Raw genomic sequence first — 15,173 nt, forward strand, 5'->3', positions numbered from 1 at the left:
CCCCACGGTCCTACTCTTTCTAAGAAACTCTTCTTGCCAGAACTTCTTTACAGAAACGTATTTCTGGGCGAACCTGGCCAGAGACCTGGTGGCTCTCCTGTGGGACACCCGGGTTTTCTGGGGCGGGGGGGGGGGGCGTCAGGAGAGCCCTGTGAGGGCCGACAGTGAACCTCCCGTCTCGCTTAGGTGGGGCATAGAGGCTTCACCCGCAGCAGGCGACGCCCCGGGTTACCTCCTGCCAAACCACTTTCCTGCCCTCCCCTCCCCTCCCCTCCCCTCCCCTCCCCTCCCCTGCCCTCCCCTCCTCTGCCCTCCCCTCCCCTTCCCTCCCCTCCCCTCCCCTCCCCTCCCCTCCCCTCCCCTCCCCTCCCCTCCCCTCTCCTCTCCTCTCCTATCCTCTCTTCATCATGGCAGCTGAAAAGGGAAGACAGAAAAAAACAAACAAACAAAAAACCTGTAATGACAACACTAACAGTGAAGAGCTAAGTTTAGGGATTTGGCGTTTTTCCCTTGATTTTCTCTGCTCCTTTCTGCCAGCTGGTCGCTCCAGGAAGCAAGCAAAACACAGCTTTTCCCTGGACGTATCTCACAGAAAGCTTCTTTCCTCACGTGGAGAGAGAAACATAATCTTTTTGAATAAGCAGGTTTATATCCGGAAATAAGGATGCAGAGTTATTTCATAGCATCGTCGGACAGCCTGGGACGCTATCGCTGGTTTACACCCTCTGGGACCCTGGGCTCGGGCCTGCAGGGTCTCCCCAGGAGCTGGCAGGAGCACTGCCCCTCCCCCCGCCACTCAAGGACGCCCTGAAGGTGGCCAAGCGTCTGTTCAGAAAGCCATAAGTCACAGGTAATGTCTTTGTCTTCTCTCTTCAGTCCGAGACCGTTAAACTGCACAGGCCATTGAACTGCATATATTATGCCGGAGGCAAAGTGATGACTCAGGCAGTAGGGACATTAGGGCTGGTTCCTGTAAGTGTGAGAGGAGCCTCCTCCTCCACTGCTCATGAGGAGGCGTCAGTCTCCACCTCAAGTCAGAGAGGAGTGTCACCCCTGACAGCCAGGCAGGAACAGGCTGAGGGACAAAGAACAGTCTCCAAGGGGAATGCCAGGCTGGCCGGAGTGCTCAGCAGTTGAGCATGGACCTATGAGCCTGGAGGTCATGGTTCCATTCCCGGTCAGGGCACATGCCCAGGCTGCGGGCTCGATCCTCAGTGTGCGGCATACAGGAGGCAGCCAATCAATGATTGTTTCTCATCATTGATGTTTCTCTCTCTCTCTTCCTCTCTGAAACCAATAAAAACATTATTTTTAAAAAAAGGGGGGGGGAATGCCATGTGGAGCCCTCACAAGCTGGGGAGTGGCATTTCTGAGCAACACGGTGGCCTACGGTGACCCCGAATTTTCAGAAGGTAGCTCCATCTAGCCTCATCTTCAATAGAAGTTATAGCCCAACCAGTGTGGCTCAATGGTTTAGTGTTGACCCATGAAATAGGAGAACACGGTTCCATTCCTGGTCAGGGCACATGCCCGGGTTGTGGGCTTGATCTCCAGTAGGAGGCATGCAGAAGGCAGCCAATCAATGATTCTCTGTCATCATGGATGTTTCTATCTCTTGCTTCCCCTGCCTCTCTGAAATCAATAAAATAAACAAAACAAAACAAACCTTCCATGAGCTCAGTGTTAGTGGTGCTAGAACCTCCCGCGAGCTCACGTTTGTGGTGAAGAAAGCCTCTGTGGCCAGAGCCGGGGGGAGGAGGAGGACCATGTGTAAGTTGCTACACTGGGTCCCTGTCCGAGGTGCATGTCGGGTTTTCTCTGGCAGCCGTCTCATGCTCAGAGGCAAGGACACAAGGGCTCATGTCACTCCCTGTATGGATCTGTGGCCCTCTTAAAATTGCAAGCTGGCAGGTGGTAGAAATGGAACAATTGTGTGAAGAAAGTGAGTAAAAAATAACAAAAGGACAAGAAAAGTGTGCTTTTTATGAGAATAGTGAACACCAGCCCCAAACAATCCATTCGCTGTTGTAAACACATACAGCCATTAACTCATCATCCTTACGGACGCCTTGCGATGGAGGTGCGGCCGGTCCCTGGCCCCCTGGTCTTGCCTTCCTTCCTCAGGCCACGGGCCTAGCGCTGAGTGCCAGTGTTGGGCATGGAAAGAGCGCGGGCAGGAAGTAGACCACCTGGGCCGGGCCTGCTTTGCTGGTCAGGCTCTGGTGACTGTGAGGACACCCCTGCCCTCTCTCCACTGCTGGGGTCCGGCCCCAGCGGGTCCAGGGGTTCCCCAAAGGTGTGGACGGAGTCGGCGAAGAAGGAATGACACGGAGACAGCGTTCAGTTGATCAGCAGCCTAGCCAGGATCTCCAGCCAAGTTCTGGTCTTGATCTCCAGAGAGGCTCTGCTTAAGATCTCCAGCCAGGTTCTGTCCAGGTACTCCAGACAGGTTCAGTCACCAGGTTCTAGTCAGGTTCTCTTGCCAATTTCTGTAGTCAGGTTCAGTCCAGGATCTTTTGCCATGTTCTCTCGCTAGGCTCCATCTCCAGGCTCTGAGGCCAGCCTCTGTCCAGGATCCCCTGCCATGCTCTCTCGCCAGGCTTTGCCTCCAAGCTCCGAGGCTAGTCCCTGTCCAGGATCCTCTGGCATGCTCTCGCCAGCGAAGTTCTTCTGTCTCTAGGCTCCGTGTAGGTTCTGTCTTCTGAATTCTGTCTCCTGAGTTCTGAGTCTTTCTGTCTTGTTACAACTGTATTTATACCAGTTGATTCAATCCTATCAATCTCTATTACAAAGGTTAGGGCGTTTCTTATCTCCATTCCAGGGAGAAAAGATCATGTAGTTTAAGCATGATTGTTCGTAGTTAAAGGGATTAATTACCCGCCTGGCACTTAGTTGAGGGGTTTTATTCCCTCCCTAACTTCAGGGGAAAATCCCTACCTGGGGATTCAACCTTTCTCGGAGAGGTGACTTTGGTTAAAACACAGCGCCAAGAAGGTGAGCAAACATATTAAGAAAAGTATGCCATATATGCCAGGTCCCTTGAAACAGCAAGGATGGACCGGCTCCCGGCACTCCACATCAGGGTCCGTATCTGCAAAACGAAGGCTCGAGGCCGGGCCAGCGGGCTTTGCGTCTCTCTGCCCTTTTCTTATGACCTGGAGGCCGTTCCCTGTGAAGACCGAGGCCACGCCCGGCTGATGCATGGCCAGGCAGCTCTCAGCTCCAGGGTCTTTGAAAATATTTGTTTCTGGGTTTTTTTGAATATATTTTTATTGATTCAGAGAGGAAGGGAGAGGGAGAGAGAAAGACATGGATGATGAGAGAAAGTAATTGATCGGCTGCCTCCTGCACTCCCCTCCCGCCCCCCACTGGGGACCAAGCCTGCAACCCGGCATGTGCCCTGACTGGGAATCGAATGTGACCTCCTGGTTTATAGGTCGACGCTCAACCACTGAGCCACACCGGCCAGGCTGAAGCCGTTTGTAAGTCCCTAAAGTAGATGGTCGCTAAGACCCCTTTTAGCTCCAGGACACAAGGATTTCTCGTGTTACTTTGACTATTGGTGAATCACTTCTGTGCCAGAGAAGCTGTTACACAGAGAACCCAAGATCCTGTTGTGAATGTGTCACACCGACCTTGCTCCCCGAGTGCAGAGCATGGCGGTTACTCAGCCCAGCTGCTCGGAACAGCTGGCGTGAGTCACCAGGACACATCAGGGCAGCTATTCGGGAACAGCCCCGTGGTCCCGGACAGATGCTCCTCATTCCCTTCAAGGGTCTCAGCGGTCCCTGGGCACGTCTCCTGCTGTTCTGCTCTCCTGGCCGCTGGGGCCTGTCCCCCGACATCTCCTCCTCTCCACTGTGACTCAGGAGGTGCACACAGCTCTTCTCGGTTAGAGCTGAGGGCAGGGAGCAGATCTTCGGCTGATTTGGGAGGTCGTAGCGGGGGATGGGGGGCTCCCAAACACCACCGCTTAGGATAAAGGGTAGCAGGTAAGAGGAGCCATGAGCTTTGCTTGCTGTTAACACCCTCCTCGATTTTAGTCTTTAGGGCTGGCCTCTCTGTGTTAATTAGCATTTTCTTCACCACGAACTAAACTACATCGGGGAGAAATGGAGAGAACTCACATACAGGCTTTAGGAAGAGGTTGTGAAGCAGAAACCTGCTAACCACCATCCTAGCTGAGAAGTAGCCAACATTCTTGGAACCTAGAAGTTTCCCAGGTGACCTTACCCAGCCCTAGCGCCCATGCCCCGTGCCCAACGACAGGGCGCTTCGCTGGTATAGCCATCATTGTCTTGCCTTTCTTTATGGTTTTCACTCCTGTGACTACATCCCCAGTAGGTTTGGCTTGGCCTATTTTAACATTTTGTGGGAATTAAATCAGTTTCTTCACATTCTTTCATGACTTTCTCTGTTCCCTGGACACCATGATGGAGAGATTTGTCTATATGCATCTGGGGTTCCTTCATTTGCAATGCTGTGAACTCCGCTCCCATCTGGGGCAATTTCGAATGACATTGCTATAAAGAGTGAGGAGAGATGACCTTGCAAGGCTGGCGGTGTGGTGGGGCCAGGCCACACAGCACACGTGTCTTTGCTTTTGAGATAGCGCCACACGGTTTTCTATCACAGTCATGTCTGTGGAGAGACAGAAGTGTATGGGAATTCCTGGCACTGCCCGTTGTTGCTAATATTCAATATTGTCAGTGTTCTTCATTGTAGCCAATCGGGTGGGCACGCAAGTGTATCTCATGGTTTAAATTTCACTTCCCTGACTAATAATACCATTTTCCCATGTTTATTGGGCATTTGTATTTCCCCTTCCATGATGTGCCTGCCAAATATTTTGCCATCTGTTCTTTTGAGTGATTTTCCATTGGTCTTTAGAAGTTATTTATATATGCTAACAGTTAGATAGACAGTGAATGAAACTTAGAGAACCAACGACAATGATCTTTTGTGGCTATTTCACTTTGTATGGCTTTTTCTTTTGGTGAACAGAAGCTCTTAATTTAAAAAGTCACATTTAGAAAACTTTTCCATCTTGGTTAATACTGTGCAATTTACCTCAAAAATCCTGCTGTACTCCAAGAGAATAAAAGTATTTTTCTGTATTCTCTTCTTAAAGCTTTCCTTTCGAATTACCCACTCAGAGCTGATTTTTTGAGTGGTGTGAGTCCGTTTTTACTAGTGGGCAGCCAGTCTTCTCACACCACTTGTCGGAAAGTCACCCCTACATTCCGTAGCCACGGCAGCGCCCTCTGCACCAGCAGGGGCTTGGTGTGGGGTCTGTTTATGGGTGTCCTTACAGTTCCACACCCTCTCCTTTCCTGGTTTCTGCAGCTTTAGAATATGTGTTGGTGCCTGGGAGAGCAAGCCCTCCCAATTCGTTCTGCTTTCTCAATAGTTTGCGTCATTTCTATCTTGGTAATTTAAAATTTCACGTATCAATTTTAGAAGCAGCTTCTTTGGTCCATAAAGCACCTGTTTGGTTTTTGTTGAGATTCATTGAGCCTGTTATGTAATCACTTATTTGAGGAAGACTTTCCATCTTTGTGATACTTTGGCCTTCCCACTTATGTTATGTTTCCCATTTGCACATGTTTTCTTTAATGTCTATGATTATCCCAAGGGGGAGACTTACATGTTTTTTAAAATTTATTCCTAAGTACTGAATTGTCTTATGCTACTGTACATAGTATCTTGTTAAATGTTTTTCAGTTTCCAGCTGTATGTTATAGGCATAGAGAAATACAATTAATTTTTGCATATTAGTAGTATACTAAGCAACCTTGTTAAACTTATTAATTCTAATAAGAATCTGTAGGTTCTGTGGGATGTTTTTAGGTAGAAAACCCTACTACTTGTGAGTATGACAGTTGTGTTTATTCCTTTATAATTGCTATACTATTTTTTATTTCTTCTTTATTTTATGGATTAAAATTTTTGGCACAATTTTAAATAGAGTGCTGCTCCTGAATGACCATTTTTTTTTTCTTTCAGAGGAAAAGCTTTGAACATTTTGCCTTTAAGTATAATGTTTTCTGAAGGTTTTGTTCATTTTTATAGATAACCTTCAGCATTTTCAAGGAAGTTCCTTATTATTTCTGTCGCTTTACCTGAAATTTTTTCTGTTCTGTTATTAACGACTCCGGCACCTTTACCTGTACACACACCTGGGCATTGCAGTCACCCAGGAAGAGCTTGCTTCTGCAGATGCTTCTTTCTCAGCATCCCATTGTGCCGTCAGTGATGTATGTCAGGGTGAGCCTTCCTGTCTGGGAGACGGTCCCTGGTGCCCTCACGCACTGCCCGGCCCGCGTTCTCTGCTCACATCTGGTTCTGCGACACTGATCCAGGCTTTGTGACCTATCAGCGTCTCGTCCGCAGCTCTTGGCCACGTGGCCTGCACATTTCCGACAGATGGTTTGCAGAGGCGTTCTTTTTTAAGATGAGCTTTTTCCCAACGTTTTTAAAGCTTATCTCAGAAAAATCTGATTTAACAGCGTCGTTCTTCCTCCCTCCCTATTATATCCTGGTCCATCATTTGTCGTCATAGGGTCTGTAAAAGGCTTAACCTTTACTAATTTTATACTGAGATCAATCTGGGGAGACTTTGTGTGTGTTTGATTAAGTGTACATGGTTCACAGAATGTGTCTCACTGTCCCTGGTGGTGAGCCAGGGGGGAGGGGGGAGGAGAGGGACTGGCCAGGCCACCTGGACACTCCTGAGAGCCCAGGGTTGGAGGACAAAGTGTCGGGAGGGCAGTGGCTGGGGCGAGGCTTGGGCCACCTTAGCTGAGGTGACGGGTCACAGGTGGGTGATGTTCACCTGGTTGTAGGATAAAAATGAGATTTATCAAGGAGATGCAATGAGTTTGTGCTTGTCGCACAAGGCCCGTGTCAGTCCCAACTTATACTGGAGAGATTCTACTTACAAAGACAAGATTATAGCTCCAATCCTATTTTAGCTCTCCTTAATGTCAAATCTGCATAAAAGTTTAGGCACAGACAGTGTTTAAAAACTAAATATGATGTATAACTTTCAGAGAAGAAGAGGGGAAGTGGAATTTAAAAATTAATCAAATCTCACTCATGAATATAGATACAAACATCTTAAATAAAATATCAGCAAGCCAAATCTAGCAAGAGGAATTAGCTTTCTAAGAAATCTGTTCTCATAAAGTCTCCTCTCTTCGATAACATCCTGGCACCTTCATTGAGCAGAAAGATAATGTCCTGTTGGGAGACACGATCTGGCTTTGGCAGAAGCACATGATCAAACTTGTGAAAGTTACTGTGGGGATCATTGTGAAGCAACTCCCAGACATATCACTTAATCAATAAAGAGAAAAGGGACTGGATGATGGCCAGAACGGATGCCGGGAGAACATTTAGTAACTGTTACACAGGAGCTTGGTCCAGACCTCTGACTCAACGTTGCTGCTGGTATTGGACGTTAATGAACATGGACAGGAGAGAAATTTGGGAGGAAAAATGGGCATGATGAAGTCACGGCTTGGATTATGCCCACGTTCACACCAACATTGGAAAGCCCAGAGGCAATGACCATTAAATTTATCAGCATTTGCAGTGCAAGACATGGGCATTATTGCTCAGCTAATGACTGCCGTCAGTTCTGTGTCTGTTAAACCGGCATTTGCCTAGCAATAAACAGCTAACATTCAGCTTGGGTTGAATTTGATTCAATTCAGCAAAACTCACTTGGGAACTGTCCAAATCTCCTTCCTTCATCCCCAATGACACAATCTTCCAGAACCAGGGATGTTGATAAGAATAAAGAATATTCCAGAGACTTTGTGCTTTCAATTAATTTGAAATTTGTGGCTTCTTCCCTTTATTTTATTTTATTTTTCATTTCTAATGTTTTAAGTATTTTCTAAACTCTGACTTTTACCTGAAAATGGCTGGTCCATTACATATTACATATCAACTAGCATTTCTTTCTTTGCAACCAGTAGACTCACATGAGCTAGGGTTGACGTATCATCTGAGTCTGTAACTCTTCTAGTCTGTTTTTTGTTGCTTCACTTTCATGGACTGTTTTTGTTGGCTCGTCTGTTGTGTTTTGGTTACAAAGCAGTGAAGTTACAGGCTACCTGGAGCTGTTTTACATACACCAGTGATGGCAAACCTTTTGAGCTCGGCGTATTAGCATTTTGAAAAACCCTAACTTAACCCGTGTCACATATAGAAATTTTTTGGTATTTGCAATCATAGTAAAACAAAGATTTATATTTTTGATATTTATTTTATATATTTAAATTCCATTTAACAAAGAAAAATCAACCAAAAAAATGAGTTCACATGTCATCTCTGACACGCGTGTCATAGGTTCGCCATCACTGACATACACCATCGTCACTGAGCCGCTGATGGACCATGCAAAGGTGTGATGTTTACGGGTAACTGAAGTACTTGCAAGTTGTAAGTTTTAGTTTGCTTTTGAATTTAACTACTATACAGAGAGACAAGATTTGCTAAAGTTAGCATGAATAGCACATTTCTATTTACAATATACACGAGTAAGAATAATGCCCTAAACACTAACGTTAATTGAGCACTGTGCACCACGCGTTGTTCTTATTTGCTTAGTAATTCATTTCATTCTCACAGACACCCTATGACAGGGGTCCTCAAACTTTTTAAACAGGGGTCCAGTTCACTGTCCCTCAGACCGTTGGAGGGCCGGACTATAGTTTTAAAAAAAAACTATGAACAAATTCCTATGCACACTGCACATATTGTATTTTGAAGTAAAAAAAAACAAAACGGGAACAAATATAACATTTGTATTTGCATGTGGCCCGTGGGCCATAGTTTGAGGACCCCTGCCCTATGAGGTAGGGTTGTTATCCCATTTTCCAGATAAGGAAATCGAGGCACCAAGAAATTAGGTGACTTTCCCAAAGTAACAAGTTTAGCAATTAGCTGACGTAGAATACAGACCCAGCTCTGGCGATTTGTGGCCGAGTTGAGGCTCCTAATTGCACCCTTATTTTGCATGGAGTGGCTTTCCTGGAATTTGTTAAATCGAAGGCAGATAAATTGCTAAGTCAAGTAAAATTGATTTTTTATTTATTTATTTATTTATTTATTTATTTATTTATTTATTTATTTTATTTATTTTTGTTTTTGTTTTTTTGGACAAAATTGATTTTTAAAAGTCACATCCGTGAGAGTTTGAAATATTTTATTTCTATTGTGTCTAAAAATAAAACTAGGATTTTTAAAATGCACTCTATAAGTTCTATATATACGTTTATCAGGAGTCTGGAGAGATGTCTAGTCCTGTTTTCAAAAACAGAATCGATGTCTTTGGGTAGATCTTGCTTGTTTGTTCTTCTTTCACAATGGCACCTTTCACTTTGGTGCCTTTCGTTAATTTCACACCGTACACGCCAGCTTAGCGATTTCAAAGCTACCATGGTAAGAATGGCGGCAGCCCGGACAGTTTTGCCTACTTTTCTGCAGAACGTTCTGGGCTTCGCAGAAGTCTTGGTCACGGAAATGCACTGTCTCCGGCAAGGTTGTGTCCTCTTTCCTGAGGACCACGCTCACTGCTTCCTATTTGCGCAGTGAAAGTGCGTGTACATCAGATATTTAGTGGCCTTTTCAGTAGTTATGGGGCCATCGCTGTAACCCCACCATGGGAATTTCTGAGTTCGTCACGACCGGAAGAACCTTTGATTCCCAGATGTACAAAGGTTACTTAGACAGCAACTGAGGTCCATTCGATTCTAAAATGCCTCCCTGGAGTCTCAGGTTCAAGTGGGCAGCAATTCTCTTTTCATTTTTGTGCCCCCAGGACGTGTCACTTGGCACCTGATGAGTACTGAATGAATGAATGGATGATATCCCACCACCTTATTCTTTCATTACACAATGAGAGATGAGTATACCTTAGGAGTTGGAATTTATGCTAGTGTCTAGTGACTTAAGCATTTGGGTACTTTGAATTAAAATCGTATTTTATTATTTTCTTTCTACATATAGGGATTAGTATTTGTGTCTTTTAAAAAAACCATTTCAGTCATTTGGTATAGTTTAAAATATTCCAAATTCAAGGACATCGTTTCTTTTATAACATCATAGAACAGTGGTTCTCAACCTTCTGGCCCTTTAAATACAGTTCCTCATGTTGTGACCCAACCATAAAATTATTTCCGTGGCTACTTCATAACTGTAATGTTGCTACTGTTAGGAATTGTCATGTAAATATCTGATATGCAGGATGGTCTTAGGCGACCCCTGTGAAAGGGTCGTTCGACCGCCAAAGGGGTCGCGACCCCCAGGTTGAGAACCGCTGTCATAGAAGCCATTTTAAACATGTTGAGAGGATGTTAGCCCTCGATGTTAACACACATTTGAGTGGAGTCGAAATCACCTGTGAGCTCCAGCTAAGGAGAATTACTCCTCATTGCGAAGTTTCCTGGACATTGGGGTCAGGTACATTTCCCTCAATAGGAGCCCCTCACCTTTTGGTTCTGTATCTACAATAAAAGTACAAGCTAATAAAATGTCCTTCACCACGGCGTTTAGGCCCTGATGTTAGATGTGCGGTTTTCTAATGATCCCAAGTTTGTTTTCTCTAGTGATGTTTCAGACCCCTGTGGCCTCTCCTAACCATGCAGGTCCCACTCAGAGGGGAGTTCCCAGGGACCACACGATGTCACTGTCGGTTTCCTAGCAACCGTTGTATAAGCCATGAATGCCTTTGAAACAAAGGGTAACTGTGAGAAAACAATTGCTCCATTTCCCCAGGACCTCATCTGCCTCAGTCCCCATCACTAGGCCAACAGATCTAGGCACTCATGTTTCAATAACATAGACTCAAAGATAAAATGGTACAAAAATGGGGCTCAGAAGTGATTCTTGAGAGTTACACAGAGGCGTGGCTTCCTAAGGAAACTCGCAGCAACGCTGACCAAAGTGCTGAATAATGGCCAGTTCCAGATGGGACTCAGCAACGGCGGGAGTATAGCGCCCACAGGTAGCAAAGATCTCTGTGATGATTCCAGGCGGAGTTTATCTTGTTCTTTGTGAGCTCTTGGTAATGGAGAAACACTGAACATTCCTTTTTTCAGGGCTGGGTAGTTTATTTTTTTTTAAAGACATTTTAGAAAATGGATAGACACAGACTTTTGCTCCAAGATAAAGGATTTGAGGGTGATATCCATTTAGGTATACTTACAGAAAGCAGTGTATGGACGGAGCTGCTCTTTGGGAAAGAAAAATGTCCACCCTGTATTAGCTGGTCTATTGGAATTAAGGTTTTTGAGCGATGATCATGTTGTAGTTTGATGACAAAGAGTCCTCGTCTTTTAGAATGCATACTGAACTGTTTATGGAAGGCAGCTATGCTCACCACTATACCGCCAACACCAACACGAACTGTTTATGGACGAAACTATATAATGAGATTTGCTTCAAAATAATCCCAGGAGCGGGGATGGGAGGGAAGGGGGTGGGTTGCCGATGAAGCCAGACTCCCTGTGAGTTGATAACTGTTAAGCTGGGTGGTGGGTAGTTCTATGTTTGGAATATTCCAGAGTTTATAAGTGGGGGAGATTGCCACCCCAGATCCAAGCAGGGGTCTGTTTATCTTAATATTTTGCTGACAGTGGAGGAACTTCATGATCTGAGTCCCCAAATTCAGAAACACACCTTCAAGAATCTGTGTCTGTGGATCACTCACTCATGAGTTTAGCTAAATGCCACCCACTTGTTTAAATAACATAGAATCAAAGGTAAAAAAAAAATGGGGCAATTTTCCTTTTGGAAGCATGAACTCCTGACGTGTGTGATTGGTTGTGTAAACTAAAAAAAAAAACTTTACATTTTATATCTGTGTCCCAAATATACCTGTTAAAACTGTGGACGGCGATTGGCCCAACATTCTGGTTTTTCAGGATTTCTTGGAAAAGTCTATTCACTCAGCGCAATTGCATGATTCTGTAGATTTGCATCACAATCCCGCGTTGGAGCCCGCTGTCCCTTGTGAGGTATCTAAAGGCATCAGGATTTGCTTCCCGCAGAGGAGGCTCCATCTCTCTGAGGATTTCCACTGCTTTTCTCTGACAGTCTTACCGTTCCTTTCTCTCTACGGAGTGGTGGCCAGACAAGCACAGGTCCCCGAGTCCTCAGACACTTCCGTGTTGGTTAAAATGGGAATAGGACGGCTCCGGGGAACGGAATCACCCTGTTCCATTTCCCATCGCCTCCCTCAGGCTATGCACCGTTACGTTAGCCTCCGAGGGTAGAAATAGCATGCCACCTCCCGTCTGTGGAATATCTCCTGCTGCTTCTCTGACATATCGTTCCCAGGCCTTTATCACCTGTGGAATATAATGTTCATTCGTTCCCCTGGTGTTTCCTCTAATCCTGGTTGGCTTTTAAACTTCTTCCTGCTCATAAGGCCCGCCAATCTCCTGCGGTTGGTCCAGTCCACTCTTGTGCTTACACTGAGGAAGCGGCCAGGCTCTCTGCGCACTCCGAGGTCCCCTGGGGCATCCTTCCTTGCCCCATCACAGCACGAAATGATTCCGTCCACCGCATTCGCTCCCCTGTGGATTCTTTTAGGAAATCACACAGGGGAGGGAGCATGCTCAGTTGACTCAATCTCTTGTTCCTTGTTGTTTTTTTCTAGTAAATTGTCTGTGATGGCATTTTCCTTCTGTGCCATGGAGTCACTTTTAAAACTGACTTATGCTTTGGATGCATGTAAACATTCTGAGAGAATTAGCTCCCTAGTCCACCTGATTACTTAGGTGAATTGTTATGTGTGCTCCACTGGCCAGCACAGCACAGGGCTCAGTAAACTAAATCCGGGGACTTCTCCCAGAATGCACTGCACATCTATACCCACGGACTACAGGAAGCCCTCTGGAGGTATTCTTGGGAATTCCCCATTCAAAGGAGGGGTGCTCCCAGGGACCACACTCCTTAAACATTTTTTGTGCAAAATCACAGGTGCATGTCCTCAGTCCCTGCAACCCCAGTGCACAGCACTGTGGAGGAGGCAGGCATATTAATGGATCATTATACACAGGCATCCAAAATTGGTTTAATAACAAAATTGTCCCCATTTTTATAATCAATCCTCCTATAGTTTTACCCACAAAAATTAGTGTTGACTTCACCTTTATCACCCATTGCCCCACCTCCTCCTCTCTGAGGGGAATAGAGTCGATAATATTGTGATAGGTTTGCACGGTGACAGGTGATTCCTAGAATTAGTGTAAGGTATAGAAATGTTGAATCACTATATTGTACATTGGAAAGTTACATAACACTGTATAACAACTCAAAGAATTTTAAATAAAAATATTAGTACTTACTGTGACTGTGTGGCTAGTGGAGATCTTCAGTCTCGCTTATGGACTCCATGGGGGGACAAGGAGCGGTGGGCATGACAACAGGCACATGTGCACGTGCTGGACTGAGCAGACCCTGTGCTGACCACCCTTCAGCCTTCCCTACCTTCCCCTGGGGTCCTGTGCCCCATGCAGACAGCCTGGGCTGAGCTGGTTCCATTGGGAAGTTTGGCCTCCTTTGTGGTAACATTACACGCATAAAGCTCGTATGCCACCTCGCCCTTTGTGTGTGAGCCATAGGATCTGAAAACCAAAGAATGGTACAGGCCGAAAGAGGGCTCCTCATTTTATTTATGTATTTATTGTTAGGTATTTATTTACTTTAAACTGTGATTTCTTTATTGAGAGAAGGAATGATTACAGACATGCACCATATAAAGTTTTGTCAGTGATGGACTGCTTATACAATGCTTGTCTCATTCTATCTAATAAAGAGGGAATATGCAAATTGACCATCACACCCTCACAAGATGGCAGCACCCACTACGGAGCGCTTGCCTCTGGAGTCCGTCAGCCCTGCCGGGGGCCTCGGGTCCTCCTGAACACCCCACTGACTGAGGCGCAGGCAAGCCTCAGATGGCGGCTGCCCAGCCACCCAGGGCTGGCCCGAGGCTCAGGCAAGCCTCGGATGGTGGCTGTGCAGCTGCCCAGGGCCAGCCCGAGGCACAAGCAAGCCTCAGATGGTGGCTGCCCAGCCGCCCAGGGCTGGCCGAGGCTCAGGCAAGCCTCGGATGGTGGCTGTGCAGCTGCCCAGGGCCAGCCCGAGGCACAAGCAAGCCTCAGATGATGGCTGCCCAGCCGCCCAGGGCTGGCCGAAGCTTGCCCTGCCAGCAGTGGTAGCAGCAGGGCTGTGATGGGGGCGTCGCCTTCCCCTGATTGCTGGGTCGCCTACCACCCCTGAGGGCTCCCGGACTGTGAGAGGGGGCAGCCCCACTCCAGTGCATGAATTTTCATGCACCGGGCCTCTAGTCTTACTAGTAAAAGCCTAGGTGGTCCTCACGCCATCATGTCGTGATGCCCTCACACCATCACAAGATGGCTGTGCGTGCCGTGGAGGTGGGACCCCTGGCTCCAGCCTACCTTTTTGGAGCAATCCATTGAGGAGCCCTGGATGGGTAGGCGGGGCCTGCCTCTTTGGGGCCATCGATCGCGGGGCTCCCACATTGTGAGAGGGCACAGGCCAGGCTGGGGGACCACCGCCCCCCTGAGTGCATGAATTTCGTGCACCGGGCCTCTAGTAAGATTATAATGGAGCTGAAAAATTCCTGTTGCTTCAGGAGGTCTAGCCATGGGCATATTATCATCTGGATGGACCACAGTTTCTGGGCTCCTCATTTTATAGGAAAGGAAACTGAGCTGAGATTAAGATACTGGCCCCGCCTGGGTCACAGAGTTTGGAGGATTAGAACGTATTCAAAATCATTTGGAACTTAATTCAAGATAAGGAAAGGCTATTCTTGGTATTCATTAGGGATAACTTGGAGGTAAATATTGGCAATCCACTATGGCAGGAAGTGCATGGGAAATAATTTTACTCACAAAATGTTCTTTTCTCCTGCTTGTTCTCTAAAGACAGTACCCCAGTGATATTTCCCCCCCGTATATGCCCACAGAAGGTAGAGTCTAATAAATAGTGATTAAAAAAATAAAGGTGGGTCACAGGATCCGTGGCCATTTTTCCCCAGGGCAGGTCTCGGCTGTGAGTGCCATGTGCCAGGATCACCAGCTCAGTTAATCCTCGCAGCCCCGTCATGCTCCACTCGGCCATGGACA

The 15,173-nt window shown here is 46.5% G+C and overlaps 1 protein-coding gene across 3 annotated transcripts in view; it reads left to right on the top strand.

The window, feature by feature from the left end:
• ASB5 (ankyrin repeat and SOCS box containing 5) overlaps positions 1 to 15,173 on the top strand; it is a 57,244-nt gene that overhangs the window by 18,049 nt on the left and 24,022 nt on the right. The window lies entirely within an intron of this gene.

The sequence above is a fragment of the Myotis daubentonii genome, chromosome 2 (genome assembly GCF_963259705.1).
Source record: "Myotis daubentonii chromosome 2, mMyoDau2.1, whole genome shotgun sequence".
Lineage (NCBI taxonomy): Eukaryota > Metazoa > Chordata > Mammalia > Chiroptera > Vespertilionidae > Myotis > Myotis daubentonii.